Here is a 22,848-nt window from a genome sequence, read left to right as displayed (position 1 = left end):
GAAGCATTGTCATACCAGTATCGATGCAGAGTAGTGTTGGTGGTGCTTCAACTGCACTGCTGTAGCTCAAATGACAGCCTCACTAGGTAGAAGAGATGAAAGCAACTGACAGGCACAGCTTGCCAGTGACACAATAGCTTTCAGGCTTTGAACATGGTGTTGGGCAGCAGAAAGAAAGCAGTGTTATGTGGAAGAAAAGTGCAAGCAGAACAGGGTCCAAGATCTCATGAAAGACCTCAGCCCAGAGTCTGATGGTCTTTCTGTCAAAAGCCAGGGAGAAGGGATTTCATGTCTGCCTCAGCTTGTCCAGACATAGAGTGGAGATGTGAAAAATATTTTGTGCAATGATGTGCAGTGTGAGAAGTCTTCCTGTAGAGAAGAATTCCATGCTGGTGTTTGTTCTTGGCAAGGACCTTTTGAAATTTTGAGACAGCTACATCAGATGTTCACCTGGATACTTCTCTGGGATGTGGAGATGTGTGGTAGACTTTTAAATAAATATATATTAGTTTGGTTATAAACATTTTCCTCTTGTGCAGTATGCTTTACCTTCTAACCAAGATTTCAGTGTTCAGAGGAGATTAAATAACAGTTCTTGTCATTATTCAAGAAGTTGGATATTTTATGTCTTCCTGTTGCTGGGGTTAATTTTACTTCATACAGATGACTATAGCAACAATGAGGTAATTACATTTTCTGGTGATTAACATTGCTCTGGTGTAAAGGATAAGAGCCACCGCCTCAAAAAACACTGTCTTCCAAAGTTACCCTATCACATGGCCTGTTGGCAGAGGCAAATGAAGTTAAGTAATTTAATTAGCTCAGATTAGCATTTAAAGCTGTCTACCCAGAAACCAATAAAGAGGTTCACAATTCATCCTGTATTATTTCACATAAGGCTTTAACAATATTAGTTGAAGGCAGTCTAGTTCAAGGAGGTAGTAATTCAATCTGTCCTCCTCCTCTGAACTCCTGGTTTAAAGCAGTAATGACCAAAGAAGGTTGTTATTAGGCAGCTGTTACAGGTCTGGTGGCGAGCGAGTAGGTGACAGCAGCCTGGTTGCTCCAAGAGACCTGTACATAAGACAGAAAGTGTCATCCTGGGTGGTGCTGAGCTGCCACCTGGGTTGGCAGGAGCAGCATTCACCCTGGCTGGCCTCATGCCTCTGCCTGGCATCAAATGATGCTGGGAGAAGGTGTGGGAAAAGCTGCTTGCCTCCCACTTCCCTTGTCCAGGCTGCAGTTTAACACAGGTCTGGCTCTGAATTGCAAATTTGGCTTCTTCAGAACCAATTAATTCAGTTAGGAAAGCCAACCCCCCCAATCCCACCCCCTGTCTCAACTTTAAAGGACGTGCCAGTTGGGCACGCTGCAAAAGCCATTTACAGTTGGAATAAAGCAGGACCTGGGGCGGCGGTGCCAGGCCCAGCTCCTTTTTGGAACCCCAGGAAAGGCTGCTGCAGTGTGGGTGCCTGTCTGTACTCTTTTGTGCATTAACATACGTGCCAACTGGGCAAGTGTGGGCAAAGGCAGAGTCTGGCTTAATGGCACACAAAGCAAATGTCAGCTAAATAGGTTTTCTTTATCTTAATAAGTGATGAGATGTTGGCTACGGTACAGCCGTGCTGGAGTGTGGTGCAGCCGTTTCCAGCTCTGCTCTCTGCCATCCATCCCAGCTGCTTGCTGAGGTGGCACTGCCTGCCTGGGCATCCCCCTCAGGGGCAGGTCAGTGCTGCCACCTGGACATCCCATTAGAAACACCTGGGTAGCACTCAGCAAAGTTTTCTCCTGAAAGCCTAGTTCCATGATTTTCCACCAGGCCTATTGCCTGATCCAAACGGCATCCTGATTTTCAGGTTTAAATGTTCCAACAAAGAGCAAAAAGACAAGGTCAAATCATACTTTAATGCTGTTAGGATTGGTCACCCAAAAAAAAAAAAAAAAATACCATGAGCAGAGCTGTTAGTCAAGGTGTTAATGAACTTTTTTAAAGGATTAATGGACAATCCTATATTCTTTTAATACATTTTTTAATTTTCACAGCCCTTCAAAAAAGCAGGGAAATAAAACAAACCGCTTCTGCTTGTTACTTTTTGCTGTGAGAGAGGTTTCTAGCCCTTTGGACCAGCTCTTGCTTGTTTTTCGCTTCCCACCCAGTAAAGGGGAAACGGGATGGTGCATGTGTAGCACAGATGGGGACTCGGCATATGGGTCATGCCAGCGAGAATTAAGCGGGGGAGTGAAGCGTGAAGACGTGTTGCCCCTGACACCTCCGTGAGAGCTGCTGTTTGGGATGGTTTCTTTCTCTGCCTTGATGGATTGGCAGTATTGCATGGTACAAAGCCTTTCTCTAATTTTCCTTGCCTAGAGGAAAAGGGTTTTCCCACTTTAACAGCCCCAGTGCATTTTTGTAATCTCATATGCATGCCCAAAACCACCATTTCAGTAGCTCAGTGCATTATTTTTACAAGATCTGTAAGTATCTTAAATAGCTGACGTGCAGAGTGTGCCATTTGTCTTTGTAATAGTGCTTTCCTTTTTAATCATGTTCTTTCTTTGCTGTTTTTCTGCCAGCCCTTGGCAATGTTTCATTTTAGCTCAAAGTGAAAGAACATCCTCTTAAAATATTCTGTAATCCTCAACTATTGTTTCATCAGTTTTAATTCAATTTCACTGCAATGAAAATATAATGGGAGGATGAACTCCAGAATGTGAAATTTGAGGAAAGTTGCTGTCAACATTACCAAATGTGCAACCAACTTTTGAGCCAGCAATGGGGATCTGAGCCTAGCAGCTCTTTAGAGCGTGGTCTACAGCTCTCCAATTTATCTGCTTAAGTATGAGTCATATTATTCAAATATTTTCCAAAGTAATCTCTAAGTTTTGAGTAGATTTCTTTTGGGATGTTTATATGAAATGCCTTGGGTGTGCCTCTCTGATAGGCTTGATTGCCTTTTATTTAACAGCAGTGTTCTTTGTCCTCCAGCCTCTTTATAAGCAGGCTTTGAAGACTTCATCAAAATTTAGCACTTCTTCGGTGTGCTTTCAGTGCAGATATAACTCAGAAATCTGTGATTATCAAGACTCCTCTGCTATTTTTTTCTCTTTTTAGCCTTGTGTAGGAAAGAAAAAAAAAAAAGAGCCTCCTTCTCCCCCAGACTGCAGATATTCTACCTTGTCTAGGTCCTCTGATATTCAATAGCATTGTCGTGACTGCTCTGTCTCTGATCTACATGTCCTCCATCCAGCTTCAGTCTGTCTGTTGCCCTGTCGGGATTCAAATGCAATTTCTCACTCTTCACAGGAATTATTTTTGGAACTTTAAAAATACTCCATCCGTAACACGGTGTTCCTACGCGAGCTGCCGGCCTCGGGAGGATGACTTGGAGGAGGAAAGCGAGGCTACAACCTCCCCAACAAAGCTGATACAATGCTGCCTTTGTATCTGGCCCCTATTCATGCATGACTGTGGCATAAAAGAGCAGCCCCAAACTAGTCCCGCTCTTGGGTCTGGTCCAAGACCTGCCTGGAGGTGAGCAAGGGGTGCCTAAGGGAAGTATTCTTTACAAGTAACCTGTACTCTGCCTCCATTTTATAAGGAGCTAAAAGCTCTTGCTGGAAGATACAGAAACTAAAGTTTGGAGCTGATGATGCTTATTAGTTAAGCCTCAAAGCTCCTGAGTAAGATGAATGGTGTGAGGGCATGTTCTTTACTCATCTTCCTTTGTTTTCTTTGGTCTTTAAATAGCTTCAGCCAAAGGAGTAAAGGTTAGGTCAGATGCTCAGGAAAGGTGTTTTTTCTTGTGAATCCACCAGTGGTCAGTATGCCATCCTGGAAAAGCATCCCTGTTCCTGCTGGTCTGAAAGCCATACCATGCTTGGGAGTCCCGCTGCCTCCAATCTGAGTAACAGTGGAACATATCTTGGTGACCACTGGGTAGACCTAGAAACATCCCTCCATTCCTCTTGGCTGTCACAGCAACAGGCCAAGTTCAAGGACTTACTTTCCTCTTCCCTTAATGTACTGAGTTTCTTTGTCAAGCAGCCAGTTGCTTTGATTCCAAAAATAGAAATTAATCATCTTGCTGTGCAAAAGCCAGATACAAGAATAGCACTGATCCGTGCAGCATCTTTTGGTTCTTGTGTGTTTTTGTTTTTTTTTTCTTTTGAGTTATATATGTGTGTGTGTGTGTGTGTGTGTACATATACACACAAATACTGGTCTTGCAGGATACTGCTGTTCTGAGCAAGATCATTGATTCTGAGATGTTGAGAGGTTGGGGTGGAAAATAGAAATCAGCTTTCTACAACAGAGGCCAGAAGAGATATGTGCCATTGGTGAGGTAGCTGTGATCAAAAACTAGAGTGAAAAAAGGGTAAACTGCAGAAAAATGTTTGCAGGCATTCACAGTCTCTGTGAAGAAGCACTGGTACTGCACAAGCTGTTGCAGTGTGGATCCAGTCAACATTTCTTTTGGGAGAGGTGTACCCACAGGTCTTTTGACAGCAGAATTTCCCAGTCCAGAGAGGCTGACAGTTGTATTAGAATCCTCTCTGTAAAGCTGTAACTCAGGGGATATCAGCCAAAATGGGCTCTGTGTGCAACCAACCTGCACTGACACTTTAATTTTGATTAATTTAGAGAAGGACCTGCAAGTAAAATTTACTGTGAAAAGAGATTACTTTCATGAGTTATGCTTGACTCCAGCCAAAGAGTGCATGTGATACAGATGCTTATCAGCCTTTAAGAAATGTCATAATACTGGAAGAATATAGGATCATAATATACAGTTAAAGATTGTGGCCCCACTTGCACTCCCTTGTCTAGGAAGGCTACATAAGCATCCACTTAACTTTAAGCTTACACTTATATTCTTTTCACTTCAGAGGGATTTAATCATGTGCTGGAATAATTTCCTGAACTAATACTCTCCACATGCACAAAGGAGCAGAATCAAAATTTAAGACAAGCAGTTCTTTGCTGTATCTTGTTCATTAGTGTAGGTTGATTCTTAATAAATATTTTAACCTAAGTTCATTAATAATATTTCAGAGGTAAATTTATTGTCTGCACATGAGTGTGGAAAGTCTAGTAACCCACCCAATAATTGCAAACTCAGAAGGAAGTGCTGTCTCATCCACTCACCTGATCAATTTGTGAACTGTCAACCAGCATCTATGGAAACATCTCCAGTTGCTCCATTGGCCAAGCATTGGTGAAGAGTTTGCATCTTAAAATTCAAAGAACACACAGAAATTCTATTTATTTGCCACCAGTATGGTTTGACCTAGCTTGTATGGGGTAAGGCTGATGTTATCAATGATCAAAGGGGAGTTTTAAGTCTGGAATCCATCTCTGCTCCAGCCTGACTGGAAGGCTCCATCATCTATGTGTCACCTGGAATTGCTAATGCACAGCAATTAGGTTTAATGAAGGGAAGCTGCTGATGTCTTAGACATGCTGACAGCCCTTCTGTTTATTTTTTTTAGGGTAATGGGTCGTGCAACCTGTTTTCTCATTGGAGCTGTGTTTCATTGTGTTTTCATTAACTGCTTTTTTTTTTTTTTTTTTTTTTTTTAAATTAGCTTAGTTCTTTTTGAATTAGGAGCTCATGTGCACTCAAAATTTGTTACAGGTTTCCTCAAGTTATTTTATGTTGGGTTTCCTCTTCCTGGGTTCACAAAAATGGATTTTTCCACCCTGATTTAGGAATAGGAGTTGCTCATCTACAGCAACTGTCACACATCTCCTTCCTGACGAAGCTGTTGTGGGTCTGCTGGCTCCTTCCTTTCCCGCTTGCTGTTTGTTCTTTGTTTTGGTGGCTTATTCTAGGTGGATGGCGCTTCCTTGTTTGTGTGCATGCTGCTGGGGTGGCACCCACCACAGGGAGTCAATGGGAGCACCTCTCCTGACATCACCCAGCAGCTGAGGTTCACTTCTGGGGGTATGGGCTCCTTCTGGGAGAAGACCATTTGGGGGTTGCACAAAGAATAGCTTCTTAAATACACCTTTTATATCTTACTTGTTTCACAGTGGTATTTAAGAAGCCCTTCCCCACACATTGTCGATTTTTCAATTGGATGCACAATTCTGACAAGCTGCACAAATTGTTCACATCAACTGGTAAGCTGTGCCACTTAACCTTTCGTTTCACCACCAGGAAAAACATAATTATATTGGACATCTCCAGATGTTCTCACTTAAAAAAAAATGGCATGTCTGTATTGTCTTTACAACTCACAACTGGAACTGCTGTGATCTTTCCAGATACTGAAGCAAACTTATTTGCCACGGGTTCTGATGACTTTTTCTGCAGAGCCAAAAAAGCCTTGCTAGTCAGGAGAAGTCACAGGACCCCACGAATGCTTTCAGGCTCCACAGCTGCTACAATAGGTATGAGTGTATGTTGGTAGAGCCACTGCTGTCATTATTGTCTATGCTGCCAACAGGGAAGAACTTGATTATGAATTCTGGGATCTTGTCAGCCTTGTGGGTGTTATCCTGAAAACTCCAGAGACTATCACAGTATCGGCTTCATCAAAGCCATGGTCCCAAAACACATAGCCTAAATCTTCCAGGATGTATTGTAGGATTAAAAAGCCCCTGTGCAGCAGGTGTTAACACCTTAGTCTGCCTGTTTCTTCCAGCCCCCTGTCTCTGAGATTCTCTCTACAGTTCTCCTAAGGGTCATACGCAATACAGCACACAGTTATTTCACCGTAAGTGGCGGATATTTATCATCAACTGTGGCATCCCATTTCTCTGTCTACCTTTTGGTTTGTGGAAAGCACATTCCATCAGCGTTCTTCAGCTGCTGGTACTGATTTTTATGGAACTCCAAAGCTTTGCTAACAGAAAGCCTGGATTGTCAGAAAGTGAGAAGTTTGGTCATGGATTATTGCAGTCAGATGGGCCAGCAAGAAAATATTCCAGACTCTGAAAAGTCACTCCTCTACATTATTGGCTAAAATGGGCAACACATTTATAAGCTACATACGAATGTAAGTCTTAGACAGCCCTGAGGAACTTGTATGATTTGATTATCAAGTGACTACAGTACGTGAAATGTGAAGGGAAAATGTATAATCTCTTGTTGGGAAGACTAACTGGGCTTGAAATGGATGTTTTACTAATAGTTTGCATGTTTTAAATATATCCTCTGATCATTCTGTGTAAGAGCGTATCAGTAAAAGCATAAGGCTAGAATTAGTAGGAAACTTAAAACCAGAACATTTGGGAGTGCAGATGCTTAGATTATACTCATGAAGCAACTTGATCTAATTATTCTTATACATACTGTTCTTGGTGTTATGTTTCTATCTCCTCACCACCTCAAAGCAACAGTAGTAGGTTAATCTAAACAATGTATTAAATATAGCTGCATTTTGGTGAACTTCAGTGTAAACAAAGAGATTTCTTTATTACTACCTTGGGAGTCACTGGAAATAATCCTCTATTAATCAAAGTACGCATCACAGTCTTGAGATTCAGGGAAACAGTCACATGCAAAGGAGTAACTATCTGTTCTCTGAAAGTCCTTCTCTGTTTGCTTCATGATCCATCTCATCAACTGCTTTATATGGATGGGGATATACATGTGTGTCTATATAAAGAGAAGGCACTTAAGCAGCAATCTTTAACTAGCTACTGAAGTTTTAAATTACTACATTTAGATATCATAAAGGTAAGATAGATCCCACCCACATAGGGAAGTCACAGTTAACTCTGATGATTCATCTGTCCACTTACTGCGTTCAAGGAGAGAGTTGTGTTTCTCAGCTTGAAAACAGCTACTTGATACATTAGGTAGAGTTGAAGAGAGAGACTTTTGATTAAAAAAAGAAAACAAAAGTTGGTAGGAACCTTTTTAGATTTACTTTCTTGACAAAGGAGTCTGTGTCAGGATGGAGAAAGAATTTCTTGCAGTTCTAGTCCGTAACTTGAGAAAAGTTGATTGCTACAGTATACATGATGTCTCTCTTCAATCAAGTAAGTAAAAGACTGAGTATGTGCAGACTGAGTATAAATGCTGGTGAAACAAGAGATTGCATATGTTCCTGTTTTGACATTATTAAATTGTAGAGAGCACTGGAATGTGGGTTCAAAATCAGTTACTGCAGGTTGCATATAATCAAGTAACATAAATTACAAAATAATTCTGAGATAGTTTATATACATAATGTATTCTGGTTTATGGGTAATCTTAAAATTGTTCCCTGTATCTCACACTACTCAGGTGCACAATGTCATTTTTTTTTCATCTTAGTATTTAAGATCCTCAGAATTATCTTTGGGCAGTTAAAGGTTCTATTATAGTTAAATTTCAGAACTTTTTAAATGCAAAATTTATTTAGAGGAAGCTGTATGGACTAAGCCCAGAGCTAGAACTTCAGAAGTTGTTTCTTCTTTAAACCCCCACAGTTTAAAAAGCCAAAGGGCAAACCAACTTAATGCTGAGCTTCTCCAGAAAGTGAAAACCTGTCTGTCAACCATGAATTAGTACAATCTTAAAATGTATACTACAAACATTTCTAGTTTACCTTAGGGATCAGATTAAGCCAGCCTACAAATATTTGCAGTCCATTACAAATGTTTGGGGAGAGTTCTGACTTGTTTTTCTAAATAACTTCAGTTAATTGGCAGTCAACTTGAGATTTTTTTTTTTTTAAAATCACCAAGGAGTGAACACAGAGTTCTACAGGAAAATTACTTCAGCGTGAAGACATACACAAATAAAATCTCAAGATAAAGATGTTATTTTCAGAAGAGGAAAACTTCAGAAAAACTTCCTCTGGATAGTAAGTTGTATTTGGTACCTTATAAATGCCCTAGCATCACATCAGGATATGTGTTTTAGAAATGTAAGGTCAAAGCCTGCGTTCCCAGCGTTCTGGCTGTGGGGCTGCAGAGTAGAGGTTCTGGGAGCGCTGGTACATGCTGGTCCCACGTGTGTGTGTGTGTGTGTGGATGCAGGTGCAGAGGAGGTGATGGTCCTTCCTGGGGAGTCAGACACTTGGCCTTGAGCAAAAATGTGTCAGAGCCCAGCACACTTTACCCCTGACAGGAGATGTGGTGTTATTTGGCCCTTAGAAACAGGAAGCCTAAGGATGATTTACTTCCAGGTAATTTCTCTGAAGCTCATTTTTTTCCTTGGCTGTGCAGAATAGGAGATCAGCCACATCTAGAAACAGTGTTCACCCAGCTCGTCTCTTTCCCATCATTCTAGTAACTATGGAAGAGAAGTTACTGTACACAGCAGTTTTGTTTGGAAGTATTTTTTTCAAGCTAATTATCCAGTTCTTTCTGATATAGTTAACTGCTTTGAGAGGTTTTGTCTAACCATGTAAACAGTTCTGGTTTAAAAGAAAAGGTTGCAATTTATTCCTTTACATTGTGATTACAAAATGAGGTTTGTGGAAGTAATATATAATATGGATACAATTAAATATTTTTGTTGCCTTTGTGTGACTTCAGCTACACCACTAAAAGAATGGGTTATGTACTTTAGCATACAAAAAAGGGGATAACCTGTATTGATGTAATTGTATTTTTTCAGTAGTGAAATTTTGCAAGTTGAAGCCAGCATAAGGAATATGCGTAGATGGCACTACACTTGACCTTGAAATTTCAAGACATATTCTCATGTCATAAGAAATTAAACTAGAGAAAAAAGAAATTAACTAGAGAAAAAGGTCTAAATGTCAGCAAGAAAAGGGACTTTAACAAATGAAACCATACATAAAATTTGTTGCTGTGTTATTTCATGGCTGGGACATTACTCTTTCTTCCTGCCTTCTGTCAGCTGGCCTGATATACTTCTGTTCTGATTAATTGTGGTACCCTTTCGGATCAGACAGGCATTGCTGGTGGAAGCTTGCTAGCATGTGTGGCAACGAAAATTTGCAGTTGCTGTCTGAACTTCTAGGAGCAGAGATTGTATGGTATAAGATGGAGAAAAACTAATCTCACCAGGGCTGCTGCTAACTGATTTGGCAGAAAATTTTTTTTAGTCTGTGAGGGGATATGGCTGTGCTGGTTTCCTATTGCACTGCTCTGAGGACTGGATGAGAAATATCTACAAGGAGTGATGGGAAATGTAGGAAATGTTTTGAATTGTCTGCAATATCCTGAACATAAGTGGAACTCTTGAAAGTTTAAGGTTTGGGGGAAATTTTTTAAAAATATGTATATTTTTTAAAATTCAGAGCTGCTTCATACTGTCAGTAAACACCCTTTAATATCTTTCGGTTGCTTCCCCCATGGATAGAAGAGGTGTTGAAGAGGTGCAGAAGAGGTGTCATCTCTGATTTTCATTAATTTTTTTTTCTCATTTTGCTTGATTTAAGGTCCATGGCTAAGCTGTTTCCTGCATCCATGGGCACAAGTCTGTCAGAAGTCCAGAGGCTTTTTTATTCCACTTTACTTAAGTTCTTAAGTCCTCAGCAGTTAAGTAACTTTGCAGTAAGCAGTGTGGGAACATTGATCACTGCAGAGTTTGTTCTTTTCTCTCAGTGGAAGAACTGCCTTGTGGTCCTAAGCCACTCCCAAAAACCTGACCCTTAGGTCAGAACTCAGACCAGGCTGGCAGTGTGTGTATCTGATTTACAGGGGAAATCCTTGTCCGTGTTCCTATTGATATTTTAACTACCATTTTACACTGTCTGTTTGTCCTGTGGACCCCATAAAATTTGTGGGCAGTCTTGCATGCCTTGGCAGATTTTGCCACCCTTTCAAGTGCTCTGATGGGACTTAAAAGTCTTTGATTTTATGCTTATGACAAGTGTCAGAGGGACATTTGGAGAGTGGGTTGCAGTTTGACATCTCTACCGCTAAGCGGCTAGATCATCATCACTTGTGTTCTGCAATGATTTCTGCTTCCTGTGGCTCTGTCACCGAGCAAGGGCTATCTTTGGGTTTAGCCAAGAAGAATTAAAGGGGATCTGGGCTACGTGCTCCCTGCCATGAAGAAGTATCCTACACAAAGCAAATGATCTGTTAGACAAAGGAATAGCCCAGGGTGCCCTTTGTTTTACAGCCTGGCTGAAGCATCCTGAATTGGCCACAAAAATGTTTTTATTTGTTTTTATAATATAGTTTTAGAAAATGAACAATGCCTAATTTCTCAAGTGCCTTGGGGATTCTGATGCAAAACTCTTCACTTTGAAAACTGAAAAATATGAAGTAAGACTTTAGTCCATTCGTTGAATGGGACTGTACACTCAGTAAAACATCACTGCCCATTCCCTTCCTCAGGTTTCAAACTGTACATGTCAGGTATGATAGACACCTTCTTTCTTCAGCCTCCAAGGAGCTGTACAGTCCAACCCAGTACAGTCAAGTCAGTGAAAGGAGTTCAACTTAAATTGGAGGGAAAAGATTTTTTTTGCCCCTTGTGTCGGCTTTTCCAGAGCATGGTTATGGTGTGTGTCTCTTTGCCAATTTAAGGGCACTGGTGTTAACTCTGGCACTTTGATAAAATAAATGAGCTCGATTTATTCAGTTAAAAACATTCTGTTTTGTTCCTAATGACAGAACTACATAAACCCTTCTATGAATGGGTAGCTATTAATTGGTACAGTTCTGCCCATGTGGAAAAAAAAAATCACAGAACCACAGAATTAACTAGGTTGAAAAGACCTTTAAGATCATAGAATCCAACCTCTGACCTAACACCACCTTGTGAACCAAACCATGGCACTACGTGCCACATCCAGTCTTGTCTTAAACACCTCTAGGGGCGATGACTCTCCCACCTCCCTGGGCAGCCCATTGGGTAAAGGGTTTCTGTATCCTTGCAAGATTGTATCACAGACACAGTTAAGTTGGGCCAAACCTTTGAAATAAATTACTGTGATTAAGACAGTGGTGGAAAAAGTGTAAATATCAATGTGGAGAAATGTGATGAATTAAAATGAGTCACGTACAAGCAAATATTTAACAAAAAGAGTGGGAGGTGTCACTCTGTTCAAAAGCCTCTCTAAGTCACCATACACAATGCAAATTTGGAAGAAATATTTGTCATATTGTCCTGAAAAACATAAGGGCTGTTTACAAACATAAGTGGGAAATCACAGGCTTTGTACTTGGTAAAATAGGTGATAAATCTTTGCAAATTCATGTGTAAGAATAGCTTTTCTCTGAAGTTTTTTTCTTGTGCTAGACCTAGAGAAGCCAGAACAGGATGGTTGATCTGCTGGTCACCTAGGATTTTGTGGTCATTAGTAAAGATGGAGGTTGAGCAATTCTAGAAGAAAACAGATAGTGGCTTAAAGTAACTTGTGCAGCAGCAAAGACACTGATTGCAGCAGGAGAAACATGCAGAACAAAGTTGTAAGACAGCATCCTTCTCTGTGTGGCAGGGATCAAAAAAGCCTTGGTGGAAAAAGGAGTGTTTAGAAGATATAGTTAATATTTTAGGAAAAGTATTTTAAAATGAGGAGTGTGATCAGAAGAAAGAGGAGGTAATGTGAGCAAAGCAAAAGACAAGTAAGATGTCTATGAAGAAAATCTATTCTTATTAATAACATAAGTAAGATGTGGAATTAGAAAGGCTAGAAGGTCACAGAAATCACACTTGGAAAGAGGCATAAATGTGAGCATATGCTATTTGAGCAGTGGAGGCGGGGAAGGGTAGATTTTAGATATACAAGAATGAGCAGTAAAAATAAGACATAGGTAAGGATGTGCGAAGGAACTGAAAATGCAGTGGCTAAGGAAGTTGGAAACCACTTTCCTAGGAAAGCATGAGGAGGTGAAAAGGGGGTATCTGCATCCGTGTGGAGCAGAAGCACCCTGGTCTGACTGTGTGGGGGAGGTTGTGCACATGCTCTCCAAGCTGTGCTTCCTCCCGAGAGATGTGAGACTTGTTTCTTCAGGCTGTTGGGCCAGCTCTTCCTGCACTTTATGGAAGGGAATGGGAGGCAAGAGAAAGAAACGCAAAACATTTTCTCCCTTTATGTAACAAATACTCACTGTTGGATTATGCGCGACAGAACATAGGTAATGTGGATATCTGAAATGCCTTCAAATTCATTACATTAAATGCAGAAGAAATGTAAAACATTTGCCATGTGCATTTCAGAAGAAGTCAAAACACTGTTTTCTTTCTTAGATCATTCTGGCTTTTCTGTGTTGTGCTGAGAACATACTGCTCTGCCCTTTAGTGGGAGGGAGAAGTGCAGCAAAGCCAGCCATGGTTCATGGCAGCACACTGCTCTTGACTGCCTGTGCAGTTGCACAAGGGTAAATGTGCTGGATTTTTGACACCAGGTATGTTGACATTGAAGCCCAGCACCAGTTAGGAAGTTTCCACTTTGTAGTGATTTGAAGTTGCAGAGCCTGAAAATATTTCCTTTGACAGAGAAAAGTAACTGAAGTCTTGTTTTCTTTCAAACACCACCAGAAAAGGTTTCATTACACTAGCTGAAATACAATCAGTCAGATTAGAACTGGCACAGTGTCCAGAAGATATTTATTCTCTAAGGATATTTGTCATTAGCACCAACAGTCATTTGGGTTCTCCATCGGATTCTACAATGGACTACTGAACACTAGTTTCAGCACTATAGTAATAATAGAGAAATAACTGCTTAAACCACAATTAGGTGGGAATGTAATGCTCCTTTCATGAAAAATTTAGTCAATAATTTTATGTTGATATCTTTTTAACATTATTAAACTGCACACTGGAGACAGTGGTCCCATAAAACACATTTTTCCTAGAGGAGCTGTATGACTTAGATGACTGCAGCCCAGCATGCATTAGGAAGAGTAATGAAAACATTAAGATGACTAATGCTGTAATTAGGTGTGCAAAGAGCATTGGCAGGCAAACACCAGCTAATAGAGTTGTATGTGTTTGTGTGTGTGCATGTACATTTATAACACATATTCATTTGTATATTTGCTGGGTTGCATGAAGCCTCTGAAATCTAATCAGGAGATTTTCTAATGTACTATAATCTCTTCAAGTACATACCAGCATATCGTGGTGAACTTGGACCTACATACAGACATGCATTTCCTCTTTACTCAACACACTTAGCCAGAAGAAAAGAGCTGTGTTGCATTTCACAGGGCAGAAGTGAAATTGTTCTACAATGTACATAATTTTGATGTAACTAATTTTTTTTTTCTGACTGAATGTACTCCAATATAAGTCTTATTTGGAAAGATGACTTCTAGTTCACTTTTGGCCCCTGTCAATAAAACAGGCACATTTTAAGGCACATTTTAATGATACGCGTCTGTGTTGTCTTGAGTTCAAAAGAGCACTGATGAATGACATCTAGGATTTTTAAAGCTCTCAGCTGAATTTCACTGATGTCATCAGGTGTCAGGTTTTCTATTTGGTATGGTGGTTATTTTTTTTTTTATGTTATCAGTCCTTGTCTTTTCTTTCTTTTAGGTGAAATGGTTATGCAAAAGCTCTCTTCACGGTCAGCAGTCTAGAAGGCTTGTTCTTCAGGTGTGTTCATTTAAATGATGACAGGGAAAAAAAAGACAAGAGACATCTTATAGGGATATTAAAAAGAGAAGACCACAGTACAGCCAGTCCTTAGAAAAGTAACTCTAGGCTCTAAATGGAGCAATCAGCAAATAAAATTACAGTGAGTGATGGAATTGTCAAAACTGTTCTTGCAGTACCTCAAAAGTATTGTTGAAACTGTGGGCATTGCAGGCTGTAGCTTAGAAAATTGGTCTCTTTTTCAGAAGTGTTTTTGCAAAGTAGTATTACATTCCCCTGTGATCTGGCCACTACAGATGTCTCATCTGAGAAGACTTTGTTTTCCTTCTGAGTCTCAGTCATGCTGGTCCAGATGGGTCCCTCCACCATGCTTACTCAACTGAGAGGAACCCCTTCTTCCCCAAAGAAAGTCTCTTTCCCCTGCCCCAAGTAATGACATGAGGTGATATAGAATAACCTGGCTACTACAGAAATTAACCCTGTTCTGTCCAGAACCAGGACAAGAATCTAAATGCAAATATTACAAGGTGCTCGCAAGCCTCCATGTCCATTATGGATTCATACATGCTAATTCCCATGCCCTTGCTGGACTACAGAATGTGAAGAAACCAAAGTACAATACACCAGAGACCTGCTGGAGGGAGCTATTGAAGTCCATGCTGGTATTTCTTCTGGTTGACTCATACTGGTTTTCTGGTCCTAACTGAGCTGTTAGAAGCTGAGCCTGGTTTGAAATAGCACGGAAGCGCTTGCAGCATTTTCTGGTGCTCGCTCTGTTGTTGAAATGGTGATTGAGAAGAAGGTGGGAGGCTATTCTGTTTGGCCTGGGCTCCAAGTAATTTCCATGCCTAAAATGCATTACAGCTGGTAACCAAAGGTTTATACAAAGCCTACCAGTTGGCATTTGTAGCATTTTTTTCAAGTGTGGCTGATGTGCTGTTGCCAGCACTTGGATAAGACACATTGACTAAAAGCATTGCAGTGCAGTAAAACATGGAATAAAACTTCTGTAAGAGCTGGTTGCACTACAAAAGACATTGAATCATGTCAGATATTTAGAGCAGCACTGGTATACTGCCACTGGAAATCTTGGATTGGATCTATTTTGAGCTCTGGAATGCACAATGAGAGCGATTTGTGTTCGGAATTGTAGATTTTACAAGAGGCTCAAAGCAATGACCCACTAAATGTGTCACTCTGGTTTTGGGTGGTAAAATTCATAATTTGGATGCTGGTGTTAGAAATACTATTAAATAAAAGCCTTATTGTTCTAGTAACTACTCTCTCTCTCTCGCTCTGTTTCATTTAAGAATATTTACCTACAGGCTTTCCCAGTTCTCTTTGCCTTCTTTCTTCTGCAGATTTACAAAATACTACATCCATTCCTGCAGGCTGCTTTGTATTTTTTCCCACAATTCCCTATTCAGCAGCAAGGGCTGTTTATGGCCTGAATGTCAGATGGGTGTGCATACACAGTTCACCTACAAGCAAAGAGCAAGAGAGAGCTTTCATGGAGTGACACTTGCGTGCATAGGCTTACTATGTGGGAGAGTTTATATAAATCTCATTTAGAGAATTATTTACCTGGCAGCAAGGTAAACCTGTGACAGCAATGCTTGACATCAGCTATGCAAAATATGCTAATTTATAAAATAAACAAATATCACCCAGGTAAAAACTTTAATAATCATCATAAAAAAATACCAATTACACAGTAGTTATTCCAGAGTGCAAATGTAAACCTTGATGTGACAATGCCGAGGTTTTGGCCCCTTACTACAAGGAAGACACTGAGAGTGCCCAAAAAAGGGCAACAAAGCTAGTGAGGGGTCTGGAGCACTGGTCTTAGAAGCAGCTAAGGGAGCTCAGGTTGTTTAGCCTGAAGAAAAGGAGAACCTTATCACTCTGTACAGGTACCTGAAAGGGGATTCAACTTTCACCAGGGAAGTTTTAGATTGGATATTAGGGAAGATTTTTTGATGGAAAGACTTGTCAAGCATTGGAAAAGGCTGCCCAGGGAACTGTACCTCCCTGAAGATATCTAAAAAACATTGTAGGTGTGGAGCTTAGGGACATGGCTTAGTGGTGGACTCAGCAGTGCTGACTTAAAGTTGAACTCAATGATCTTAAAGGTCTTTTCCAATGTAAATAATTCTGTGATTCTAAATAGCACTAATGGACGTTGTTACACAGCCCTGGCCAGTGTGGGCTGAAAGTGACAACTTGGTGGTCCTGCAGCTGCACCTGTCATGGCTGTTTTTACTGCTGGGCTGGATGAGCACATGTCCCAACATAGACAGCTTCCATGTCCTGACACAGCCAGCTTGGCTCCAGCACATGACTGCTGGCTCCAGTGGGCTCGGGAGGGAAGGGGGAAGTTTGGGAGGCCCCATGGGAGGAAGCTACGTGCAGGATCTGTGAGGAAATGCAGTGGTGAGGGCAATGAGTGACTGATTACACCAGATTAAAGAACTATGGGCAACATAAGAGGGGCAGCTGGATCAGGTCCGATGAGCAGTGAGGCTCATTCACCCACCTGCAGCACAGTCCTAGGTCTTGTGGCTGCCCAGGTCTCGGATAGCATGGATGACTGTGTTAAACTGTTCCCTCAGCCTTTGGAAACCTCTGGGACCAACCTTCTTTCCACTAAGAGACCTGCCCTGTGGCTGCCTAAGAGAGAGTAAACTTTAAAATTCACCCAGCAAAGAAAATGAAGACTTTTCAGCTGTTGAGCAGAAATAAAAAAGAACAAAAACAGAACTACAGATTACCGTGGCCATAAAAGTAGGTCTTAAAAACTCACTGTTTGGGCAAGTAATGGCTGACTCAAGTACTTATCATTGCTGAATGTTTTTTAACATAGCTCCAAGTTTGACAGACCTTGTGGTTAATTGATTTAGACCTCGAGGAAGATCTCAATTTAGACTTTGGTTGTTTCCTATTTCATACAGCTTAGCCTAGAGATGAAACCTGCTTCTGTCAGAGTCCTTAATTTCATTTGCTCAGCTCCTGCAAGACAGTAAAATGTGCCATAGAAGCAGAAATTGCAAATGAGCTCTGTTGGCACAGCAAATATATAAAAGCCTTGCAGGTGTGCAGATGCTCACAGCTGCTGCTGGACTGCTGCCGTATTCCTTGGCACTGAGGTAATGCACAGCCGTGTTTTCTGGCCTGTCCCCAAACCAAGAGTTTAGATTGTCTTGGGAGGGGGAAAGTAGAAGGCAGGGTTTAACATTTGTACAGCTGTGCCCCCTTCAGCCAGCTTCACCCACTCTTGCTGCAGGAGATGCCCTCAGAGTACCGGTGGCACCCTGTCACCACAGCTGTAGACAGCTGTTTCCAGTGAGCTACATGGCAGTTTATTAATTAGATGTTGGACAAACTTTAGCAGGTGGTAAACATGCTCCATCACTGACTGTGTTGGGCATACGACAAGGAGATGCAGAAGGCTTAGTATATCTTTCCAGAGTACATTCATGTAATAGTCCAATGTGCCAGGTGGGAGGGAGAGTGTGGAAGGCATCTGGGATTGCTGTGTGGCATCTGTGAGAAGCTGCCATGTCTGGATCAGACAGTGTCCTGTCAGGAAGTCTGTAGAGAAGGAACAACTGCTGTCAGTCCATGATCTGTTTATCCCTTCTCAGAATCAAAGGAAAGTAAGGCTGAAAGAGAGTGTTTATTGCAGAGATTCCCAGCACCTCAGCTGCTTTGTGGAGCCACTAGCAGTTGCAGTAGCTCTTCCTTATCCTAGACCATACAGCTGCTTTGAAATTGGAAGGGGGTAAAAGGGGGCACGGCATGGGAAGGTAGGTTTGTGGGATGTGTCACAATCTGGGGACACCATCTTCTGCTGCCTTTAACTCCCTCTTAAAAACCTTGAATGAATCAGATTTTCTAGCCTTCCTAGGAAATCTCTCCTGATGCCTCTCCTTCCTCATCACCAGAAAGTTTTGCTGTTGAAGGAACGTGGAGATGTGCCCAGAGGCAAGAGGATGCCTGGCTGTGAGACCTGTGGAGGTGGTTCCTGGGAAGATGTCTAGGAGTTTGAGCAGGCAACAGGAGGTTGAGAAACTGAGATTGGCTGTGGGAACCTCTGTGCAGTGTGGAATTTATTTGCAATTAGCTGATTACATTGCTGGTGCCACTACTGTGACCATTGTGCTCCATCTGCTCCACCCTGCCTCCTTGCTGATCTCCTATCTGTACCTGGCTTCAACAGTGGCAGAGGGAGAGAGGCAGAAATCTGCTCACTGGGACTTCAGTCTGGTGGTGAGCACAGGTGGCTGCTGCTGCAGTCCATGCACTGTCAGCCTTGCATACCCAACCCACGGCTAAATCATGCTGTAGTCTCTGTACCCCAGTTTGCCATCTGTGCAACAAAGGTAGCCCTGTCCCGAGCGCTGGGAGTTTTGGTAGACTAAGTGTGTGGAACTTTCAAGTCAGTGGTAATCAGTAGCCTCTTAATAGGTAGAGTGTGGATCCCAGAGGAAAGGCAATGGGTCTTTGGCTGCTAAAAACAATCAGTGCAGTGGCATCTAGTGCACAGTGGGCAGAATTACAGATGTCCGGCAGCCCCCTGGCTGAGCTGGGTGTCACTATGGAAGGACTGTAGGCTGCCTTTTGGGGAATCTCTGGAGCTGGGAGCCTATCTATTCCTCTACTTTTCTGTTCTCCTAAGTGGAGTAGAGGGCCTCAAGGTTTTGGGCAACTCAGCACCATAAGCTTCTGTTGTCTTTTGCTCGTGAGCATTCAGTCATCCAAATGCAAGATCCTGGTGTAGGGAAAAAAAAGGGATCATCTAGTTCAGGCATGTACAGAGAAGAGTGGGTATTGCCAGTGTTCCTGGTGGCAGGAGGTGCTGATGAGCCAAAGAAGTTGTAGGTGTTTTAACTGACAGAGGATAAATGTCCAGGCATCCAGAATCTTGGTCACAGCAACAGCACATCCTGTCCCTCCTTGAACTGAAATGCACTGGGTGCCAAACAGGCGTGTCACAGAGTCTGGCCTGAGTCTGGCCACAAAAGCCGGTGCAATGCCACATTCTGCTCTTTTCTTCACATACGAGAAACAAAATCCACATGTAAAATTGCAAAGGTGAATAATTGAGCAGAATGACAGCACTCTTGACCAAGGAGACACCAAAAAGGACAGCGATGCAATTAAAAAAATTTGAGGAGTCACTGTTAGGTACAAGTGAAAGTCTATTTCCACTTGTTCTTGCGTGGTGAAGTAATCCTGATGGGTGTCACAGTGTGCTTATTTGTGTAGGGACCTCGTGTGCACATTTTGAGCAGCAAAAGTGTACATGCATACATGCATGTGCTGTGTTGTGTGTATGCTGTGTTGCATTTTCACAGCAAAGAACAGGTCACATCTTATTAATATTGAGAACTGTTTTGTTGTGGGACGGTTTTTCATATATAAAATGTATGTCAATGTTCTAGATGAACAGAAATTTGAAAGGAAAAGGTTTGCCATAGAATACGTACATTTTTATCAATGGAAGACTTAATTTTTCTCTTACTGAAGTCAATGATAATCCTTCCATCGTAGGCTTTGAGAGGGATTGACCCTAGAAACCTTCAGTTTCCAAATGATCTCTCATTAATGACAATAGGTCAAGAAAATTCTCTTACAGAAGTACTGGAAAAATCTTGGATTTTACCCTGAGGAAGTGGGAGTCAAAGTCCCCTCCTAGCAGCATGGAAAATCAACCACATCCTTATTAATTTTCCTTTCCTGTGTACTAGTACACATGTACAGCTTGTGGGTACTGGATGAAGCTTTCAAATCCCATTGATTCTGGGTCTGAAGACTCGAGATTCTTAAGCATGCAAATCAGAGCTGCCTAACAGTGAAGAGGAAGGGAATAATAAGTTTGTCAAAAATTTAGCTTCATGTGTCACAAAATGGTACATTAATTCTATTGGGATAATCTGCTAGATAGTTTTATTTTAGAAGTATAATGCATTCTTTACTCTCCATGATGAGACTTGTCCAAACGTCTCTTACTTTTCAAAATAACTGCTTTATCTACCAAGCTACTAAGCACTTCTGACCCTTTCATGCTGTTCCTGCAAATCCATTTTTCAACCACCTTGATGTACATGGCCTTCCTTCCTTTCTGACAGGAATAAAAAAATGGAGCCCAAACTGAATATTGCTTTAAAGGTGTTATTTCCCTGGCCTGTAATATATAGTTAAGAATCTATTTTCCCAAGACAGAGAATGCTCTAAAGAAGATTATCCACATCTGTTTCTCTTGTCTGTACGCATCTTGTTCATCTGATCACGGATGATCCATGGGAGAATTTCTTCTAGATGGAGTGGGCATTTGGTGGGTGCTTTGGGGAAGTGCCTCTTCATCCAGGCTGGGTAAGATGGACTTGAAGGTGTGCTTTGCTTCTGGAAGCAGAGGAGATAAGACCCAGTTTATTTACTTTCTTTGTCTTTGTATTAAAGGATTATTTAAAAAAAAAAAGAAGAAAGAGGATTTTATAGTAAATGATGGATTTCTTTTGAGTTCTTTATAATCCTTTTGGCTACCATCAGATTGGGTATTGCAATAGCAACATTGTATGTATTTATTTATAAGATGGAAAAATATTTGATGATACTAGCTGCACAGTTGATTATCTGGTAGTAAAAAATTTTAAAGTTACAATGGTTGTGAATTGAATTTTTTTAAAGCTCTTCTTGAGATCAAAGGTAAAATCCTTCAATTTCTCAGGTAGAAAAACAGCCACGTGCTGCAAGAAGAACTCAGTTATCAATAGCTCTTGGAGAAATTGTTTTCAGCATCTGCACAACTTCATAGTTATCTTTTCTATCTGAAGCTTGTACTTGAAGCATCTGCAGCTGTCTGTACATTGCTTTTGACTGTGGTTAGCTAGGATGAAAAAATTTAATCGTGCTGGATATTAAAATTGTTATGTGCAAGACTTTTCCTGCTGCCTCCAGGTGTAAGCACCAGCTACAGCACGCATTCTGCACCTCCTTTCCATTTCTTGTGTCTACCTCAGACATATTTTCTCTTAGTAAGTAAGATGAAGTAAGTTTTCATCATTAAAAAAACCAAACCTATAGGCTTTTCTTAATAATAACCCACTCATGATTTCAACAAGGAAGCAGTCCAATGGTCATTTTTTTACTCCCTTTGCCTAAGCCACTGGCGAATCTGAGAAGGGCAGATGTAAGGTAGGGCTGCAGTGTGCACTGCACCCACAGGGGTAAGGCCAGAGAGAGCACAAGTGGAACGTGCTTGCTGAGCTGTGAAAATGGGACCTAACAGAAGAGGCCACATGTCAGGGGAATCTGAAAGGGGTGGGAAAAGGTCCCTCTCTTGGATAGTAAAAATGCAATTTTTTACATTGTCTTTCCAAATGTACATTGCCTGATGACTTCTAGGTTTCCCTTTAAATGCCTTCTTACTTGGCTATTTTATTTACTTTTCCTAGTCTTCGTCTTCATTTTGTAAAGGCATTATGCATATTAGGGTAGATGAAATGGCTGTTTGAATAGCATCTAAGAAAAAAGAAAAGGTGTGAGACAAAAGTGCTCAGAAAAAATATTTCTCTGACTTCTGTGAAATTAATCTTCGTGTCTGGAAAATTAGGGTTTGAACTGTAAGGAGATTGAAGATTACAGTGCTGTCTGTTTATACAATGCAATGAGAGTCTAAATCAAAACCTACTAAAATATGGACAGATGAGATGTGTTGCAGTTATGAGAAAATTTCATATGAAGAACCAAATTCTCTGTTAGCATAATCTGATGCTTCTCCACTGTTGTTGGATGAGTAATGCCATTTATGCTCTCTATTATTTGATCCATAACTGATATGATTGTCCTCTGGCTTTTGTTTATGAAAACTTGGACAAAGTCTTTCAGCATTAATGAAGTGACAGCAGTGTGATAACAATATAAAGGAGTGGAGAGCCAGTGGTTTGAACAGACTGTATTGACACTGATGGGGACAGAGGCAGAGTCAAGAGCCAGCAGAGCAGCACTGAGCAGAGAAATTGTCTGTTCTTAAGGAGTGCTCCAGCAGAGATGTGCAGCTGAGATGGTTCCTGGTCACTGTCAGAGCAACGTAAAGACACCAGAAGCATAGCAAAGAGTCTGCTCACAAATATACTGCAGCCGTTGTGTGGATTGGATTGAATTAAGAACAGAGCACGCATCACTAGCCTGAACTTAGCTGACCTGTGAAGCACTGTGAGAGCAAAGAGCATGGCAGCTTGACTCAGCAGTTGTTTAGGCAGGAGGATAGGGCAGGACAGAAGCACAGTTCATGCAGTTCTCCTGTTCATTAAGCCAGCAATGTGCATTGTTCACAGTACAGTCTTGAAAGCAAGGTTCAGCTGCTGTACCACAGTGA

General features: G+C 41.3%; 1 protein-coding gene and 1 long non-coding RNA gene across 3 annotated transcripts in view; both read left to right on the top strand.

Moving 5' to 3' along the window:
* SLC35F1 (solute carrier family 35 member F1) overlaps positions 1–22,848 on the top strand; it is a 233,670-nt gene that overhangs the window by 76,200 nt on the left and 134,622 nt on the right. The window lies entirely within an intron of this gene.
* Positions 6,288–15,745, top strand: LOC138108357 (uncharacterized). The gene is made up of 3 exons (XR_011149942.1): positions 6,288–6,394; positions 8,681–8,799; positions 14,409–15,745. It is a non-coding gene; the product is annotated as an uncharacterized lncRNA (long non-coding RNA).

The sequence above is a fragment of the Aphelocoma coerulescens genome, chromosome 3 (assembly GCF_041296385.1).
Source record: "Aphelocoma coerulescens isolate FSJ_1873_10779 chromosome 3, UR_Acoe_1.0, whole genome shotgun sequence".
Classification (NCBI taxonomy): Eukaryota; Metazoa; Chordata; class Aves; order Passeriformes; family Corvidae; genus Aphelocoma; species Aphelocoma coerulescens.
Note: the sequence above shows the minus strand (reverse complement) of the source record. Positions and strands in the feature narration are given on the sequence as shown.